This window comes from Rhipicephalus microplus, chromosome 2 (genome assembly GCF_043290135.1).
Source record: "Rhipicephalus microplus isolate Deutch F79 chromosome 2, USDA_Rmic, whole genome shotgun sequence".
Taxonomy (NCBI): Eukaryota; Metazoa; Arthropoda; class Arachnida; order Ixodida; family Ixodidae; genus Rhipicephalus; species Rhipicephalus microplus.
The window spans coordinates 175785347-175805014 of record NC_134701.1 but is presented as its reverse complement, the minus strand read 5'-3'; the positions used below and the strand labels follow the sequence as shown (position 1 = coordinate 175805014).

Sequence of the window (19668 nt, the reverse complement as noted above, 5' to 3'; positions counted from 1 at the left end):
GGAGAAATGTAGGTGTCATCGCTAACGACAAGTTTAGTGGCAGACTGGGTGTCAACGGACGCTTGGTCATCCAGTGAGCATATTTCAACCTCAGCCCTAGCAAAGTCGATCATGGCGTTATGACGCGACAAAAAGTCCCATCCCAAGGTAATAGTATGGGATCACGATGAAAGAATTCTATGAATTCTACCATGAATTCTATCGTATACAGAACGTCCTCAATTGTCACGTGGACTCTAAATACTGCGGTCGGTTGAACAGGTTGAGCACTGACTGTGCGAAGCGATAATCCGGAGAAAGGCGTCGTAACTTTACGAATTGAGCGGCAAAATCCAGCATCTATAACAGAAACAGCTGCACCAATATCTACAAGAGCGACAGTAGGGATATTTTCGACGAACACATCAATAACATTGATCGGTGACAAATGAGGACCTGGGCAAACCAAAACTTGCGCAGTTCTTGCCTCAGGAACTGCGTCGTCTAGTTTTCCTCCTCATTAGGCGCGGGCCGTCGACGCATAGGAGAAGGCGAGCGGCGGCGTGTAGAGGGCGAGCGAAGACGTCCCGACCGAGGGCGGTGGTCGTCCTGGTAGCGGGCTGGCATTGGAGTGGAGGAACCATATTGCGCGCTCGAGTCAAGCGGGAAGAAAGGCTCACGGCGGTTTTCATTGGTGATATGCGTCCGGTGGCGGCAATACCTTGCGACGTGCCCGGGGTATCGACAAGCGTAACATATCGGGTGATTGTCGAGGGTGCGCCATGGGTTGGTGGTGTTAGTGCTGGTCCAGTGGACTGGAGCTAGGGGATAGCTCGCGCGAGGCTGGAACGGAGGCGCAGGCGCCTTGCGAGTTGGCATGGCTGCAGCTGCAGCGTAGGTGAGAGGAGAAGCCACAAGATTAGGCTCGCGAGCAGCTGGTAAGGCCTCGGTGACCTCTCCTTGAATGACGTCACGTAGAAACGATGGTAAAGTTGTGGTAGGTTCTGGTGTGAAAGGCACCAAGGAAAGCTGTCGTGCGACTTCTTTGCGGACAAATGCTTTTATTTCGGCTATTAGTGACGCTTGGTCATGACCACTGATCACACTACACAGCGATGCCAAATTGTGCGCTGGAGGACGTCTTGTCAGAGCTCGCGGCTTCCGCAATTCATCGTACCTTTGGCAGAGGCTAATTACGTCGTTAATAGTGGTCAGGCTTTTCGCCAAGAGCATTTGAAAAGCGTCGTCGTCAATCCCTTTGAAGATGTGCGCACATTTTTCAGCTTCCGTCATTGCGCCATTCACGCGTCTGCACAAATCGACTACCTCTTCTAAATACCTTGTGAAGGTTTCACCCGTTTCTTGTGCGCGTGTGCGTTAACGTTGCTCGGCACGAAGTTTTCGGACGGCAGGTCAATCGAAGACTGCTCCAATCGACGTTTTAAATTGCGGCCACGTTCGGACGTCTGCCTCGTGGTTTCTAAGCCAAAGGCTGGCCACATCCGCGAGGTCGAACGACACGCGTGTCAGCTTGTCCGCATCCGTCTATCTGTTTAAAGTGCTCACCCGTTCGAAAGTCGAGAGCCAATCTTCAACGTCATTGTCATCTGTTCCACTAAAGATTGGAGGCTCCCGCTGAGGAACACTGCCTGGACAGGTAGCCGGAAGAGATGGGAGTGTCTGCTGATCGGCGTCCGGCATAGCAGAAGGTAGCCGTCGAGAACGGAGTTCCAGGATGGTAGCGGGAAGGTGTGAGGGATGGTAACCGGCATGGCTCCACCAATATAAAGGAGATTTATTGAGCAGAAAGGTTCATGCTTGGAAGGCCATGCACCAGCCGCAATTTCCGAGCTCGAGCCGCTGCTGCACGCTCGATGCTGCTGCCTCTGCGCCGGAGTACTTCCTGTTCTTTACAATATATATATATATATATATATATATATATATATATATATATATATATATATATATATATATATATATATATATATATAAAATATATATATATATATATATATATATTGTAAGGACGAGAAATAAGACACAACGCCTTTGCTGCAGGCCGGCTGTTCTTATTCTGCTTCGTCTTCCTCCTCTTCCTTCCTCTTCCTTCCTCTCCCAGACGTAGTCGAGCCACCGGCTCGACTACGTCTGGGAGTTCTGCTGTGGTATTTATGCCCAACCATGAGCTGCGTCCCATCTCATTTCAAGAAATGGCCCAAACGTCATCATGGCTGCCTCGCAGGGCATCCCGCTGCAGTTCAGTCCACCAGCGACGGTGGGACAAACACCAGCGTTTCCAGGTTACTCTGCGACCTTGCCGGAACAGTCAGGGCCGTCCACCTGAACTGCATTCTACGAGTTGTCAGGAAACGTTGCATCATGGACGAGTTCGACCACGGCGACAAAGTCAAGCCCACCCACCAAAAACTTTACCGCCAGCTCCGCGCGCGCACAGGACCCAGTCTCCATCACGACACGGTGAACGACCCAGACGACATAGCCAGTGTCGGCCGCCGGAGCCAATTTCGACAAACTTCCAGCGTGGTCGAGACCGACCACGACGATGTAGCCAACCTCGCCCACCTGAAGCACTGTCAACTGCTGCAGCTAGCCTTACCTACCAGAACATTGTCGTTTGGCCCAACGACAATGCTAGCAGTCATGGCCGAGTGTAATGACGAAAACCGAAACTGGAACTCTCTCTGGCACAGACTCGCATGCTAGGAAGGAAGAGGAGGAAGACGAAGCAGAATAAGAACAGCCGGCCTGCAGCAAAGGCGTTGTGTCTTATTTCTCGTCCTTACAATGGCGCAGTCGACGAAGAAAACGGCTTACGTCTCGGTTTCGTCATCCAGAACGCCCGCCGACGTGCAGCCGCGGTAAGCGTCGCTTGAGGACGGCGTCAAGCCCTCCTCGGCAGCTGTTTACTGACACCACCGTTCGGGGACGGCGTCAAGGCCTCCTCGCCGTCACGCTTCTTCGCTGATGGGACCCGCAAGGCGTCCGTCGCGGCCAGCATCGATCCCAGCACCGACGGATGGCGTCCAGGCCTCCGTTGTGGTTCCGGGAAACTTGTCCTGGGACGCGACACGTCGCGGCAACCATGCGCACGGGCCTCTCTCACCTAGGGATGGCGTACATGCCTCCTCCATACCTGGCAACCTGTCGGCGCTTCAAGCACCCACCGTGTACGGCGTCGAGGCCTACCCGGCGGCGCAAGACCGCTTCATCTACGCCACAGTACCAGGTCACAACTCATCACACGGGTTCCGCTTGCCTGGGAACGTCGTTGACGCTTCCAGCGCCCTGGAACCCATGTCCACGAATCCGACCACAGCTGGATTTCCAAGGGACGCCGTCCACGCGTCCTTGGTCAAGAATTGTACCACCTCGAATACCGCAGTCACTGTATCCTCCGCAGAGGCGGGCCTTGGCTCTTCGTGCGGATCACACGACAGCGCAGCGGAGCTGCAGCATACCATCGCGCAACTCCGTGTCACGACCAACGCCCTCATAGCGTCGAGTTCCAAGCTATGTCCTGCCATCTTGCCAACATTGTGCGCACTCAATGCCATGTTGGCTGCGGCCGCCGCACAAAACTTCGAGGTAAGCTCGCCCGAGAACCGTCGCAATCTCCGGCGTTCTCTCGCGGAGGTATCGGAGCAAGTGAACTGCTTGGCGGGGGCACATTTCGGAGTTCTGCCCGCCGTCCCGCCATCGCCGATTTCCTTCGCGCTACCGGAATTTCGCGGCTTCCAGGACGACGCCGAGGAATGGGTGGCAACCGTCAACGCTCTCGGAACGACTGAAGAGCACAAGTGGGACATGGCCATAGATCGCCTGCGGGATGCTGCCGCAGCATGGCACAGGTACGAAGGCGTCAGGCAGCAGTCCTGGGCAGAATGGAGTGCAGCCCTGATTGCCGCTTTCGGACGGATTTCCTGTGACTCCAGCAAGTCCAGCTCGATCTTTCCCGAGGCCGAGGATGGAGCCCAGGCAGCGCCCCGCCTCGAGGCTGCAATCGTTCGTTGCAGCTCGTCAACGGAATGCTGCCAGGAGTTCCCTGCTGCTGACCCTGACCGAAGTGGCTGGAATCCTACACTACAGGTCCCGGACTCTGCATCGGTATTCGACCTGAAAATACCGCCACCAGACCTTCGTCCGGAGATACGGCCCTCGCGCTCGTCGTCTGAGGACATCGAGGCACTCAATCCTATTGTATTAGACACAACTGAACCCTACCAGACCACGATCATGCTCAGCCACGCAGACACTCGGCTACCAAGGAACGTTTCCTTCGAGAAAGCCCAGATACCTAGCTACGCTGAGGCCACTGCCATCGAGAACTTGCCGAGGACCAGCCCTCCTGCTGTTTCCTCCCAGCATACGATGTTTGCACATGACAGTTCGCCAGAAGCCACCGGCTCGACTACGTCTGGGAGTTCTGCTGTGGTATTTATGCCCAACCATGAGCTGCGTCCCATCTCATTTCAAGAAATGGCCCAAACGTCATCATGGCTGCCTCGCAGGGCATCCCGCTGCAGTTCAGTCCACCAGCGACGGTGGGACAAACACCAGCGTTTCCAGGTTACTCTGCGACCTTGCCGGAACAGTCAGGGCCGTCCACCTGAACTGCATTCTACGAGTTGTCAGGAAACGTTGCATCATGGACGAGTTCGACCACGGCGACAAAGTCAAGCCCACCCACCAAAAACTTTACCGCCAGCTCCGCGCGCGCACAGGACCCAGTCTCCATCACGACACGGTGAACGACCCAGACGACATAGCCAGTGTCGGCCGCCGGAGCCAATTTCGACAAACTTCCAGCGTGGTCGAGACCGACCACGACGATGTAGCCAACCTCGCCCACCTGAAGCACTGTCAACTGCTGCAGCTAGCCTTACCTACCAGAACATTGTCGTTTGGCCCAACGACAATGCTAGCAGTCATGGCCGAGTGTAATGACGAAAACCGAAACTGGAACTCTCTCTGGCACAGACTCGCATGCTAGGAAGGAAGAGGAGGAAGACGAAGCAGAATAAGAACAGCCGGCCTGCAGCAAAGGCGTTGTGTCTTATTTCTCGTCCTTACAATATATATATATATATATATATATATATATTCTTCATTTGTGCTATCTCATTCTCTTTGTCATTACTTCTTTTTTGTCTCGCTCTGCTTCGCAATTTTTTTCGTTTTTGTGTGTTCCTCTATCTATCTCCTTCACATTCTGTTTATGGCTTTGTACTGATAACTTTGTTCTATTTCTTATATTTTGTCCTGTGTAAGCCTATTTTCCCTCTTTTATCCATAGTTGGTCACAAACTGGGAATAAAAGGTAAAGTGTACCGCTATTCATTTGTATTATGCACGTCCAGGTGTGGCCGCCATTTGACATGATACAACAGTTACAATGAACTGATGAAATTCAACAGTTTAGCAAGTGCTAGACTAATCGCCATCCGCACGTGGGCGCCATGACTCATTGGTAGTTGTTTCACATGCACCTGATCCAAAACGTCCATAGCCAGCCCAAGTAGCCTCAGGCCATCTGTACGTTTGAAGCTATCTTTTGCGTCCGCTATGCCATTTGCACCGTCTATGGCTGCGACACATGCTACAACACCGCTCCATTTCTGACCTCAGTGCAGTTAGAGAGCGAGTTATAAATCTTTTCGTTGTGGTGCAACCTATTGTAAGTAAAATACTAGAGCGTGAAAATGTTGAAGACGCGCGTGGATTTTCCACCGATGTTTCTCCTGGAGAGTATCACGGTTGCTTGGCCAACCTTCATGAATACGCACATGCTTGACGCGGCTCAGAAATCCGACAAGAACTGGGTGCGCAAACAATGTGCAAATCAAAAACGTGCGGAAAGGGAACAGAGAATTATAAAAAATGCCACATTTTGACAAAGGGAATGATAATGAAGGAGCTTGCTCCAGAGGTTAAATCCTGTAATCAGTGATTCACATGTACGTATGCTCAATGATCATCATATAAAGACGCGACACGAGATTTGTTGTGGTGTGATTGTATATGCACTTCATATAATGTTTATTATTTACAAATCAATGTACATTGTACAGATATTCACATACCGATTCAGTATAAACATAGTGTTCAAGGGCTTATTTAGCGATCACATAAGCTCGGAGGAGCGTTTTCTATTTAGTGTAATAGTTTGCGGATCTGTAAACTGCAAAGCGAGAGGATCTTTAAAAGTAGGATGTAATAGAAAGTTCAAAAAGGGTCCTGGCCGCCAGCCCGTGCTGAAGCCGCATTGCGAGGCCTGCACGCCACCACCTTGACTTCTGCGGTGTTGATAGTCGGTAGAGGTATCAGCGCGCTGTTCGTCATGTCCGGAGAAACAGAAAGGAAGCGCGTCAAGAGCGAGTGCTATATATAGGCGCGGCCACCTAGTGGTCTCCTAGCAAACTGAAGCACTCGCCGAGAGTGGAGCAAGCATTGCTTGAGCGGCACCGAGCCATTTAGTGAGTGCTTTTGAAAGGAAGAGCACAGCTGCGCCTCTAGCGGCAGCAATGACCATTAGCATACGCACCAGCGCAGTGACGAGAGACAACCGCAGCCAAAGAAACGAGCTTCTTAAAGAGAAAAAGACCAAGCAAAACATTTTTGGTTTCTAACTTAAGATGAACACATAGCCATATGCACTGTGCCATCACTTGCCAGCTGCCCACAAATATATCATCCGGACAGCCCCGCACCATCCGCAGGGACATAATCAAGGGACAACGCATATTTGAGTACTTTATATTTACAAGTGGCTTCCCCTGTTGCCAGCGTGCAGATCATGAAACACGCTTTGCAGTATAGTCAAGAGACAACGCATACGCGATTGCTTCAGTTTTACAAGTGGCTTCTCCTACAGCCTACATGCCCATCCTAAAGCATGCTTTACAGTATAATCAAGAGACAAAGCATACTCGAATGCCTTATCTTTAGAAGTGGCTTCTCGTGCTATTCTCTTGTACATCATGAAGCAGCTTACAGTTTAATAAAGAAACAACGCATGCTCGAAAATTTTAGGTTTGCAGAGGGCTTCTTCTGATGTCTGCACGCATATTTTGAAGCCCGCTTTACAGTATTATCACTGAACAACTGATACTTTTGGAACGTTAAAGGCTGGTGCACACCGGCGACTAGCAGTGGTCGCGTGACAATTTGCGACTGGTCGCAAACAGTCGCGAACGGTCGCACACGGTCGAAGCGACTGCTTTAGCTAGTCGCTTCCTGACCAATTTTTTCAGTCGCGCGACTGCAGTCGCACTGCAGGTGGAACTAATCAGCGATGCTCAATTTTTGTTGTTTGTTTTTTTTTCTTTGCACAGGCTAGAACAGATAAAATAAAGAATAGCGGCGGGCTCGGTTTGCTCCACTCACTCAGCTGGCGGCGATCAGCTGATCGGCGCAGAGTTCTCACTGATAACGAGATCCCGACATGACTCTCCGCTTTTGCACTTCCGGTCGCTCGCATGCAGCCTTTGCCAGTGTGAACATCAGTCGCTTTTTGGTCGCCAGTCGCAAATGGTCGCGCGACCGCTGCTTGTCGCCGGTGTGCACCAGCCTTAAACCGTACATATCTGGACAACATATACTCGATTGCTTCAGGTTTTTTCTTATATCTGCATGCACATCATGAAGCACGCTTTACTGCATAATCAAGAAACAACGCACACTTGAATGCTTTAGATTTAGAAGTGGCTTCTCTGCTGTCTGCGTGCACATCATGCAGCATGCTTTAAAGTATATTCAAGGGACAACAGATATTCGATTGCTTCAGTTTTACACGTGCCTTCTCCTGATGTCCGCATGCACATCATGAAGCACGCTTTACAGTAGAATAAAGAACAACGCAAGTTCGATTGCTTTAGTGTTACAGGTAGCTTCTCCTTATGCCACCAAGCACATCATGATGTACGCCTTACAGTATATTTTAGGGACAACACATGTTATGTTTCGTTAGTTTTACAAATGGCTTCTCCTGATGTCTGCATGCAGCTCATGAAGCACAATTTACAGTATATTAGGGGAACAACGCATACTTGATTGCTTTAGTTTTGAAAGTGGCTTATCCTGATGTCTGCATGCACATCATAAAGCACCCTTTAGAGTAAAATGAAAGGAAAACGAACATTTGTATTTGAAGCCCTCATATCACCAACACACATTTGTATGCTTCAGCCTTACAAGTAGCTTCTCCTGCTTTCAGCGTGCACATCATGAAGCACGCTTACCAATATTATCAAGGGCTAAAGCATACTCTATTGCTTGAAATTTACAAGGGCCTTTTCCTGATGTCTGCAGGCACATCATGAAGTACGGTGTACAGCGTAACGAAGGGACAACGCATATTTGATTGCTTTAGTGTTTCAAGTGGCTTCTTCTGATGCCTGCATGCACATCATGAAGCACGCTTTACTGTTAAATCAAAAGACAGCACATACTCGATTGCACTAATTTTATAAGCGTCTTCTACTATATCTGCATACACAACATGAAGCATGCTCTACAGTATAATCGATGGACAATGTGCACTCGAATGCTTTAGTTTTTAAGTGGCTTCTCCTGCTATCCTCTTGTACATCATGAAGCAAGCTGCACAGTTCAATGAAGTGAGCGCATATTTGAATGCTTTATATTTGAAAATACCTTTTCGTGCTGTCTGCGGGCACGTAATAGAGCACGCTGTATAGCGTAATCAAGGGACAACGCATACTCGATTGCTATAGTTTTACAACTGTCTTCTATTTTCTGCATGCACATCATGAAGCACGCTTTATAGTACATTCAGGTGACAACACAAGCTAGATTGCTTTAGTGTTACGGGTGACATTTTCCGATGTCTGCATGCACATCATGAAGCACACTTTACAATATAATCAAAGAAATATGCATGCTCGATTAGTTTAGTTTTACAAGTGGCTTATCCTGATGCCTTCATGCATAACGTAAAGCAAGCTTTACAGTATAGTCAAAGACAATGCATATTTGAATACTTTGTACTTACAAGTGGCTTCTCATGTTCTATGCGTGCAGACTATGAAGCACCCTTTGCAGTATAATCAAGAGAAAACGCATAAGCGATTGCTTCAGTTTTGAGAGTGCCTTCTTTTGCTGTCTGCATGCCCATCTTGAAGAATGCTTTAAAATAAATTCACAATATGAATTTACAATGTGTAAAGTTTAACGCCCCAAAACTACCATATGATTATGAGAGACGCCGTAGTGGAGGGCTCCGGAAATTTCGACCGCCTGGGGTTCTTTAACGTGTACCCAAATTTGAGCACATGAGCCTGCAGTATTTCCGCCTCCATAGAAAATGCAGCCGCCGCAGCTGGGATTCAATCCCGCGATCTGCAGCCGAGTACATTAGCCACTAGACCACCGCGTCGAAGCAGTTTTAGAAGTGGCTTCTCCTGCTATTCTCTTGTACATTATGACGCAAACTTAGAGTATAATTGAGGGACAACTCATACTCGAAAGCTTATAAAGAGTATAATGAAGAGACAAGGCCTACTCGATTGCTTTAGTTTTACAAGTGGCTTCTACTGCTCTCTGAGTGCACATTATGAAGCATGGTTTAGAGTATAATTAAAGAACAACGAATATTTGATTGCACTAGTTTTAGAAGTGTTTCTCATGATGTCTGCTTACATGTCATGAAGCACGCTTTACAATATAAAGAGACAATGCTTACTCGTGTGCTTTAGTTTTAATGGTGGCATCTCCTGCTGTCCGTGTGCACATCAAAAGCAGGCTTCAAAGAATAATCAAAGAAAATTGCATACTCGATTGCTTTAATTTTCCAAGTGCATTCTGCTGGTGTCCGCATGGACATCATGTAGCACGCTGTACAGTACTTTCAAAGGAAAACGCAAACTTGTTTGGTTTATTGTTACAGGTAGCTCCTCCTTATGGGGGCACCCACATCATAAAGCACGCTTTAAAGAATAATCAAGTAATAGCACATGCTCAATTTCATTAGTTTTACATGTGGCTTCTGCTGCTATCTTCTTGTACATCATGAAGCAAGCTGCGTAGTATAACCAAGAGACAACACACATTTGAAGGCTTTATATTTAAAAGTGGCTTCTCTTTCTGTCTGCGGGAAACGCTGAAGCACGCTTTATAGCATCATCAAGGTACAACACATACTCGATTGCTTTAGGCTGCTCCCTTCTCCTCACAAGTGGCTTCTTCTGGTGTCTAAGTACACATCATGAAGCATGCTTTACACTGTAATCAAAGGACAACGCATACTCAAATGCTTCAGTTTTACAAGTGGTTTCTCCTGATGCCTGCATGCACGTCATGTAGCACACTTTAATGTATGATAAAAAGACAATGCATACTCGATTGCTTTAGCTTTAACAATGGCTTCTCCTGTGCTCCGCTAGCACATCTTAAAGAAAACTTAACAGTATAATTAAGGAACAATGCATACTCGATTGCGTTATTTACAAGTGCCTTCTTCTGATGTCTGCATGCACATAATGAAGCACGCTTTACAGTATATTCAAGAAACAAGGCAAGCTTGATTGCTTTAGTGTTACGGGTGGCTTTTTATGATGCCTGCATGCACATCAAAAAGCACGCTTTACAGTATATTCAAGGGACAACACATACGTATTGTTTTTGCTGTACAAGTGACTTTTTCTGCTGCTGGCGTACACATCATGAAGCACGCTTTACCGTATATTCAAGGGACAATGCGTGCTCGGTTGAATTTTTTACCAGTGGCTTGTCCTGATGTCTGCATGCACAACTTGAAGCGCGGCTTACAATTTAATCAAGGGATAGTGCAGGGACAGGTGAATATTATCGCAAAACACGCGCAAAGCAAGAGCCTGGAAAGCTTGTGATCAAGGCAACGAGCGGAACTTCAGATGACGATAGCAGCATACTCTATCAACGTAAATTATAAGCCTGTTGTACATAGGTTCAGATGAGCGCTAGGTTGCTGCAGATATTGGAAATAAATCTGATTCTACACTAATTCAGACCCTATCTTCTCCAGCCTCTGCAGCTACAGAACTAAAATAAAACTATTTAGCACACCTCTATATCATATATCATGAGTAGATTGCAAGTACGTCAGAGCAGAGTATTATAAAATGCAGTATAAACCAACAAGTGATAAGTACTATATTAGAAACATTTATCCTTCCTTAAAAAGAAGTGCATAGGATGGCTGGGTCTGGCTAAAAGAAGCATCATTCTGTGATTACCTCGTAGTAATTTTTTTCTACTAAAACTGCCCAGCAAAGGATGAGGAGAAAAACAACACCCTTTTTTACTATTCCTTCTGCTGTGAAGTAATTTTAGCAGAGACTTAAGTTCCCAAGAGACTGCCCCATTCAAACAACGCTGCTTTTAATTGGCACTTTAGCTGGAATTGATCAGAAAGCTAAGAAGCTATTATGGTGTTTGCAAGTGCAGTTCGTACAAGGCGACTGCGTATAGTAAAATTGTGTCTTCCAGCAGACCAGCGCATTTTCTTGAAATGTTTTGTGATTGTTGACATATCGCATACGCCGTAGAAAAAATGGCAGTATTAATAAATATTGGCAGCGATACTACCCAGCTACGGTGATATTACAATTGAAATGACAAAAAGAAAAAAAAGAAAAGAGCAAAAATAAAGCAGCAGTAAATTCTTCATTGTTTAAGGGCTCGGTGCATTCTGATTACTTAAACATTTTTGCTGCTGTTCCACCGTAATTGAAAGTATAAATATGTAGAAACTTATAAAGATGTTCAGTGTCATAGGTGTCAGGACAACAGATTCAAACAATATTTCGCTAAATGACATATAAAGGACGCTATATGCCTTTCAGCTTATTAATGCTCTTAGTTACAATGACCTGAAGCATATACGGGATGTTTTCTTTCTATCTGCTAATTTACTTTAAGAACGATCGCGTTTGCTTCCACTACCCGATCTTATTTGCTAGGCATTTGTAAGCGAACTTCAGTGCCTTTTAGCGATCTATCTATCTATCTATCTATCTATCTATCTATCTATCTATCTATCTATCTATCTATCTATCTATCTACCCGCCTACGACTTTTATCTCTCCTGGCCATTTCGATAATGGTATCGATACCAAACTTGGTATGGCATAACGTGACCGTATAAAAACATATTTGACTAGTCATATTATGAAAATCTTGACATGGATGTCATGAACGTCATGATATGCATTTTATTGTCTTGCAGCTTTTCCAGTAGTTTCGTTCACATGGCGTGTTGCAAAACTACTTAGGGTTCCTTAATGTGCACCCAAATCTAAGCTCACGGGCCTATAGCATTACCGCCACCATCGGAAATGCAGCCGCCGCAGCCGGGATTCGATCTCGGGACCTGCGGGTCAGCAGCTGAGTACCTTAACCACTAGACCACCGCGGCGGGGCTTCAATAATAGTATTGATACCGAAATTGGTATTGCATTACATGACTGTATGGCAAGCACAAGTTACTAGTCATAACACGAAAATCATTATAATTATGCCTATAATGCTATTATATAATTTTAAGACCTTGCTTACTGCATAATATTATGGTAAGATACAAACGCATGGTGAACATAAATGGCAGTAAAACAGATAGCTGGGCGAGTTGGTGTGCATTATTATTACAACGTTTTAGCGCTCACAAAAACATGATAAGAAAGAAACAGATGAGCGCTAACTCTCCCCTCATTTATTTTTGAAAAGAAAAGAAAAACACATAGGTCCCTGGCAACCAGCACAGCGCATATATACGTCATGTTACAGGCAAACAATAAAAGATAGTGCTAAATAGAATTGAAAAAAAAAAAAAAACTGTGGTCCCCATCTGTTAGAGCCACCAAAGATTGAATAATACATTTGTTTGTACACCTATGTATATATAAGGCTTCCGTTAGTTCACGTGATAGTTCACCTCTAAGTGGGAACAATATATGTGTATTGTGAAACACGGAATCACAATTGCACAATTTACAATGATCTGACAAGTGTAAAAGTATTTCGTCTTCTAATGAGTAAGCAGGTTTTTTTAGTCGTGTATTCATGCAGTACCAAGCTTGTCCTATGTCCACATTTCCACAGGTTAGTATATCAGATTTACCACCACTTTTCTGCATTTTAGGAAGTTTCATTGTTCTTTTTGGCGACAGCTACATTTCCTGCCCCCTATTTTTGCCTTTTTCTAACGGCATTGCAGAAACGGTGCACGTTAATAGGGGCGCTGAAAAAAAACATCAATGCTATATCTCCCCGTAACTTTTGTAGTCTGTAATTGAGAGAACTTGTGAATGTATGGCAGAACCGTGCATTGCTTTTTATCTTTACTGAAGCGGTGTTTTGCACGTGAAGGCCGCACGTATTCTACATTCCCTATAACTTTGTCAACAGCTCTGGTTATAGCCTGTTGCGGGAAACCTATTGTGGATAGCCATTCGAATTTGTTTGTAAAGTTTTTTCATTACCAATTATGGCTTTACTATAAATAGCCCCTCGAAGACAAGACACTGGTAATTCATTTTTAACAATTTAGGAATGACCTGACCTGTAGTGGAGTAGGCATTTTTAATGATCTAGGGCTGTATATCTAGCACATGTGGTTAGGCAAAATGTTCTTGATTGGTGTAAAAACTGTAGCTGGTTGTCTTTTGCTATCTTATGGGTAAACTTGAGTCCCACGCCACATTCACGAAGCACTTCGAGTACATCCACAGCAAAAAACACTTAGTGAGCCACATCAAACATAATAGAGGATGTCAACAAAGCGGAAAATTCGGTTAGTCATGCCTTAAATGACATGTTGAATTTTGATTCACGTTTGCAAGAAAAGTATGACTAAGTAAAGGGTTTTCTTCGAGCCTATACGTGGGCGAAATTATTGCACATACATTGCTTCGTTCCATCCGACATAAGTAGTATTAAAATAGAACAGCAGTATTTCCGTGTAACATTCCACTAGAATTCCGCATTCATTTCTAAACTCTTCATTCTCTTCAGAAATGCACATATTTATACTTAAACAACTCTGGGTACAGAACGGAGTAAAAAAATGTACGTCAATACTAAAAGTTCCAAATTCCTTTGGGTTTTCTTCTCACAAGTACTTGTGCGCGCTACAAAAGTTATAAAAGAGACACATACAAACTCTCCCAGCCATCTGTTAGTTATACTGCAGTACGTTTCTTGTACAATGCGCTCTTTTCCGTGCCCTGATTCTCCTCTCGGTACCCCAGCAACCACAGCCTCACTGATTGCACTGAACGTGTGCAGAGCTCATATGGCTTCGTGACATGTTAAACATTCTATTTTCCCTCCTGATATGGAGAGAATATGCGGATTCACGAAACCGTCAATGGGACACAGCCGAAGAATATGCCGCATTATCGCTGCGGAATCATGGCAGTGAAGGCGTTAAATACCACAAGGACTGTCTGCTTGTAGTGCGCAAGACACAGTGTGGTGGATCCAGCCGACGCCTGTTTCTGCATTGGTGCGAAACCGTGCACAGCACTACAGAATTATTTTGAAACCGATGTTATGGCCTGTTATGTCTACTGCCAAGAAACCGCCAATCAATGAAGGAAGACTGGTAAGGCTTGAGGAATACTTCATTCCTGAGGCAGACTACCAGCTCCTGCAGCTTGGACCCAAGTTCGCTTTGAAACCGGAGTTGTGCCAACCTGCGAAGCTTGCAGCATCGAGAACCATTTCCCACCTTGTCCCTGTAAAAGTAGGAGCAATGTGTGTTTCTGAGTGTGCAGACGCTATTGAAAAAAAACAGCATGAGCAAGTCCGAATAGGCCCAATAAGCTCAACCGTGTTGCAAAAGACTTGGCGTCTAGGGGTTTGCGTGTTCTAATCACTGATAAAGAAGGCTGCTTTGTTATTTTGTCTGATGGAATGTTTTGTTTGAAATTCTGCGAAGCCATCAAAAACAAATTATGGTAAAAGATGGGTGCCATTGAGCTACTTTCTTACGCTAATATTCTGTCAAAAATTCTGCCAAAAATTGAAAAAACCTTCATCTTGAAGTGCTTTTTTCTTCTAAAACGCACAAGCCTGGCGAGCCGTTCTGAGCAATTGTCACTGAAAAGAACACTTGGTAGCAGCAGCTAGCACGTTTTACACAGAAGCAGCCTTCCACATTGAAAATGTCTGAGCCACTTGTAACCTGTTTGTTTAGGTTGTTGTCCAATATTAGGGAAAATAAAACCCAGCGGAATGTGCAGCTTTCAGTTTTGACGTATAAGATTTTATTTTACTCCGTTGCACAACCAGCGTTACACAGTGCATTTGTGAAAGTGCATCAGTGTAAAACAGTGCGTTTGTAAAGAGAATGACAGAGACCAGGTTACAAAAGAATGCGGAGTTCTAGTGGAAAATTTCACATAACTACTGCTGTTTGATTTGAATTCTACTTATTTCGGGTGAAATTACGCACTGTATGGGAAAAAATCTGGCGTATGTATAGGTTTTAAGGTGGCCCCTTTACTCAGTGATATATTTCTTGCCAGAGTGGACAAAAAATTTCAACATGTCGTTCAAGGCATTATTAAACAAACTTTGTGCTTTGTTGATCATTTTTTATTATATTTGATGGGGCTTACTATGGGTTCTTCTTCTTCTAAATAAAACAGTAATATCCCGACTCCACTGCTGTCTCGGAAGACTACGTAACTGCGTAGCGCCATCTGCATGTTGTAAAGAAAAAGCATTTCAGAATGAAAGGTGTGCTGCCACTAACGGTAGTAGTATTGCTAATTCAGTCTGTCCAGTTCGCGATGTCACTGAGTCAGCCGGAAAGGAGTTAGCAAAAGGGAAACTTAATTCAAATCGTGTACACTCGAGCTCTTAACTGCAAGACCCAGCGGGGCCATCGTTGACTGTAGGACCCAGAGGTCCTGTATAGTGGGATGTCGTTGCAAAAGCAGCGCTTCCCCAATGTGGCATCTCAAACACGTAATCGCCTTAAAGACTACTTCTCCTACTATCTGCCCTTCGAAAGAACTCTCATTAGAGACCCGATATACAGGATTCCTAATGACATCCTAGCTTCTTGCGTTAACTTTTTCGACTTAGTGATACATCAAAGGAGGCCATTTCGCTTGTCGTTCTTTCATTCGAGCAGCTGTTTTACAAGTTTGCCGCTTCGCAAGACATTTCACTGTGCGTTATGTGGTACCTATTTACCCATGTATTAATAAAAAAACGTAGGTGCACTTACCACTGCACAGCTGCATGCAAGTGAACTACACAGCCAACCATTACAACACAGCATGAAGATTTTTTTTGCTTTATCTGACTGTTGCCGGTACTTTAAAACCTAATTACTAAACGCTTTGGTAAACATGCCTGTTTCTTGGCCAAAGCGGTGTATCTCCATGGGGTGTGTGCGCGCATTTTAACAGCGGAACGTTTTTTTTCGTTGCGATGGTTCGAGTGACGTACTGCAGAAAGCGGGCATGTGTCAATCAGCTCTCAACATTAGATAGCCATGCGTGGTATAGAACAACAAGAGGCTGTTATACGAAAAGGAGGGGGAGCAAAAACAAAGACATAAGGGTGACGACGATGCAAATATTCAAAAGTTCTTTTAGAGCACCGTGTCCTCGAGAAAGCAAAAGATAGTGGTGAACAACAACGAATCGGCATAGAGCACAATTGAGTATGGAGTGCCTCACGATGCCGTTTTAGGCCCGGTACTTTTTTCACTATACATACATGATCTTCCAAAATCACTTGAGTACTTCAAAAGATTATTGTACGCTGATCATACAGCCCTAATATTCCGAGGTAATATTCTCTCAACACTGCAAATTAACATAATGTCAGAGTTGGTAAACCTAAACAACTAGTTTATACAAAATAATTTAACACTACTTACAGGAAAAACAAAGTATGCCGTCTTTCGATTTAGGAAGAATAATATTGACATGTCATCAATTAAAGTTTACCTAAACAACAATCTTCTTTAGCAAGTAATTTATTTATACATCTAGGAGTACTTTTCGACCAGAATCTTCGCTGGAAAGAACAAATCCATAACGTTTGCAGTAAAGTGGCTAATGGTTGTTACACTATAATTAAAGCACGCGAATGCTTTCCCTCTTATGTTTTGGTCGTTGTACTTTTTCTTTTGTCACTCTCATATAGGCTACTGTATAAAATCATGGGGTGTAACATACACGACATACCTTGAACCACTTCTACGACTACAAAAGAGAGCCCTAAACATAATGGGCACACATCACAGGAATTCAAAAGATATATTGCAGGAGCAACGTATTTTATCAGTCTCGTCACTTTCTGATTATAAGGTTGCCCTTTCTATTTACCAAACCATAGGCACCACCTTCCTTCTTTCCTTCAGTTTATTCACCATTCCAGCCCGGAACTCTAGGCACGCACCCAACGGCAATTTAGCAATTTTAGAAAGAACTTTGAGAAATTTTAGGCAATTTTAGAAAGAAAAATGGGCACACATCACAGGCTACAGAGGGTGCTGACTTACAATCCCACGTTTAAATTCACATATAAACCCAATAAAGTGGCTGGGTGGATAGCCGCCATGATAGCTCAGTGGCTAGAGCATCGAACTTGTTATTCGAAGGTCGTAGGTTCGATTTCTGCTCACGACAAGTAATTTTTTCACCCACTTTTCTTTCTTCCTAATTACATTACATTGAGTCTAATAACTTCCCTTGTATATTCCTTGGCATTATTGTCTGCTAGAGCTTAATAATATTGTGTCAAAACACGGAAAAATGAGCCTTTAGGTATACACTTCTTTCCATTATTCATTAACGAGTGTCTCGTACGGGCAGACTTGGTGCCGTTAGGTTGTACACAAGGGACTATTGGTCAGCTGCCCACTCGTAATAAGTTCACGTGCTACATGACGCCACACAGTCTCATAAAAGGTGTTATACACTCGCCACGGTGGCAACAGATGGCGCTGACTGACACTCCCACGTTTAAATTCACATATAAACCCAATAAAGTGGCTGGGGCGATAGCCGTAGTGATAGCTCAGATGGTAGAGCATCGAACGCATTATTCGAAGGTCGTAGGTTCGATTCCTGCTCACGGCTGGTAATTTTTTCACCCACTTTTTGTTTCTTATTCACATTCTAGTGGTTCTAATAACTTCCCCTGTACATTCCTTGGCATTACTGTCTGTTAGATCTCATTAATATTGTGTCAATACACGGAAAAACTAGCCCTTAGGTATACACTTCTTCCCGTATATATATATATATATATATATATATATATATATATATATATATATATATATATATATATATATATGCATGTGTGTGTTCATGTGTGCGTATACAGGTGTGTGCGCGTAAATATATGTGCGGTATTATTCAGTTATGTAATTAGATATCGACCGACCACTAGCCAATGATGTAGGCTAACGGTCCAGTTTGTAATTATTACTTATATATTGCGAATAAAATAGAGATTGATTGATTGAAAAAAAAAAGCAGAGACATGAACGCAGTTGAACGCTGAACAAGATTCATTGTACTCTCAGCTGAGCACAAAACGATGAAACGAAGTTGTTGGCCGAAATATAGAGCTAGTAAACGAAGCTATTTGTTAGGTCACGGCTCGCGAGTGGGTAGTAAGGTGAGATGCTCATGGTGCTCACGTGTTTATAAAAAAAACATTTATTATATATTAGGCGCTCGACATAGTGCGCTAAAATTTAGCCATATTGTGTGTGAATACGCAAGGAATAACCCCCTAACACATAATATTAGCGAACATTGAGTGTCGAGGTCTCTTTAAGAGATGTAGGTTATTTTTTAGGTTGCTTCTCGGTCGTTGTTTGGCTTCAGCTAGGTGATGCTGGGCTCTTTCTACGTTGATTTTTAGCAAAGAATTATTAGACCTCAGACCATCAAGCACATGATAATGATGTCTAAATTCTTGAGACTGAACCTCGTACTAAAACAAGGCGTTTCTGTCTCCCATAAATATACCGGCGCGTCATGGTTGGCGTAGGCCTTCCATCGATTCAGGGTGTTGTAAGAGACGCCGTTGCTTTTTTTGTTCAATTATATTCGCTCTTTTTACTTGCTTAGGGTCTTCAGGTCACCGTTACCGCTTCGCAGCCATTTCTTGTGCCAGCTGTTGCCTCAATTTTATATGACCAGTGGTGATTAGGGAGATTTAACCAACCTTGGTGGCGCATACCCTTCTATGATGATGGTACTTTTCAAATAGGCCGCGAAGCAACACATTATCTCTCTGATGACAGCAGGTTCTTTCTTAACTTTGAATACACCAGTGGTTTTACCCACCTTCGGTGGTTCATATTCGTTTATGCTCATACTTTTCTGATGGGACACGCGGACACACCTATTTGAATACAATAGTGCTCTTCTTCACTTATGATTAACGAGGAGAAAATAGTGGGACCTACCGAACTTCAGTAGCACACATTTGTTCAACGTGATGACAGTTTTTACGTAGAGCGCACATTGACACATACGAGAACAATAGTTTGCTTTTTTACTATTAGTAAATTAGTGGTGAACGTTGAGTTCGCCCGATTTGCTTAGCACATACCCGTTGGTGATGATAGTTTCATCATAAAAGATATATGGAATGATTGGCTGAACAGGTTTGCCATTAAAAAAA

General features: G+C 44.5%; 1 non-coding gene across 1 annotated transcript; it reads left to right on the top strand.

Annotated features, from left to right (window-relative positions):
- The first annotated feature begins 17578 nt into the window (after window positions 1–17578).
- Window positions 17579–17651, top strand: TRNAT-UGU (transfer RNA threonine (anticodon UGU)). The gene has a single exon. It is a non-coding gene; the product is annotated as a tRNA-Thr (tRNA).
- The last annotated feature ends 2017 nt before the right edge of the window (window positions 17652–19668 follow it).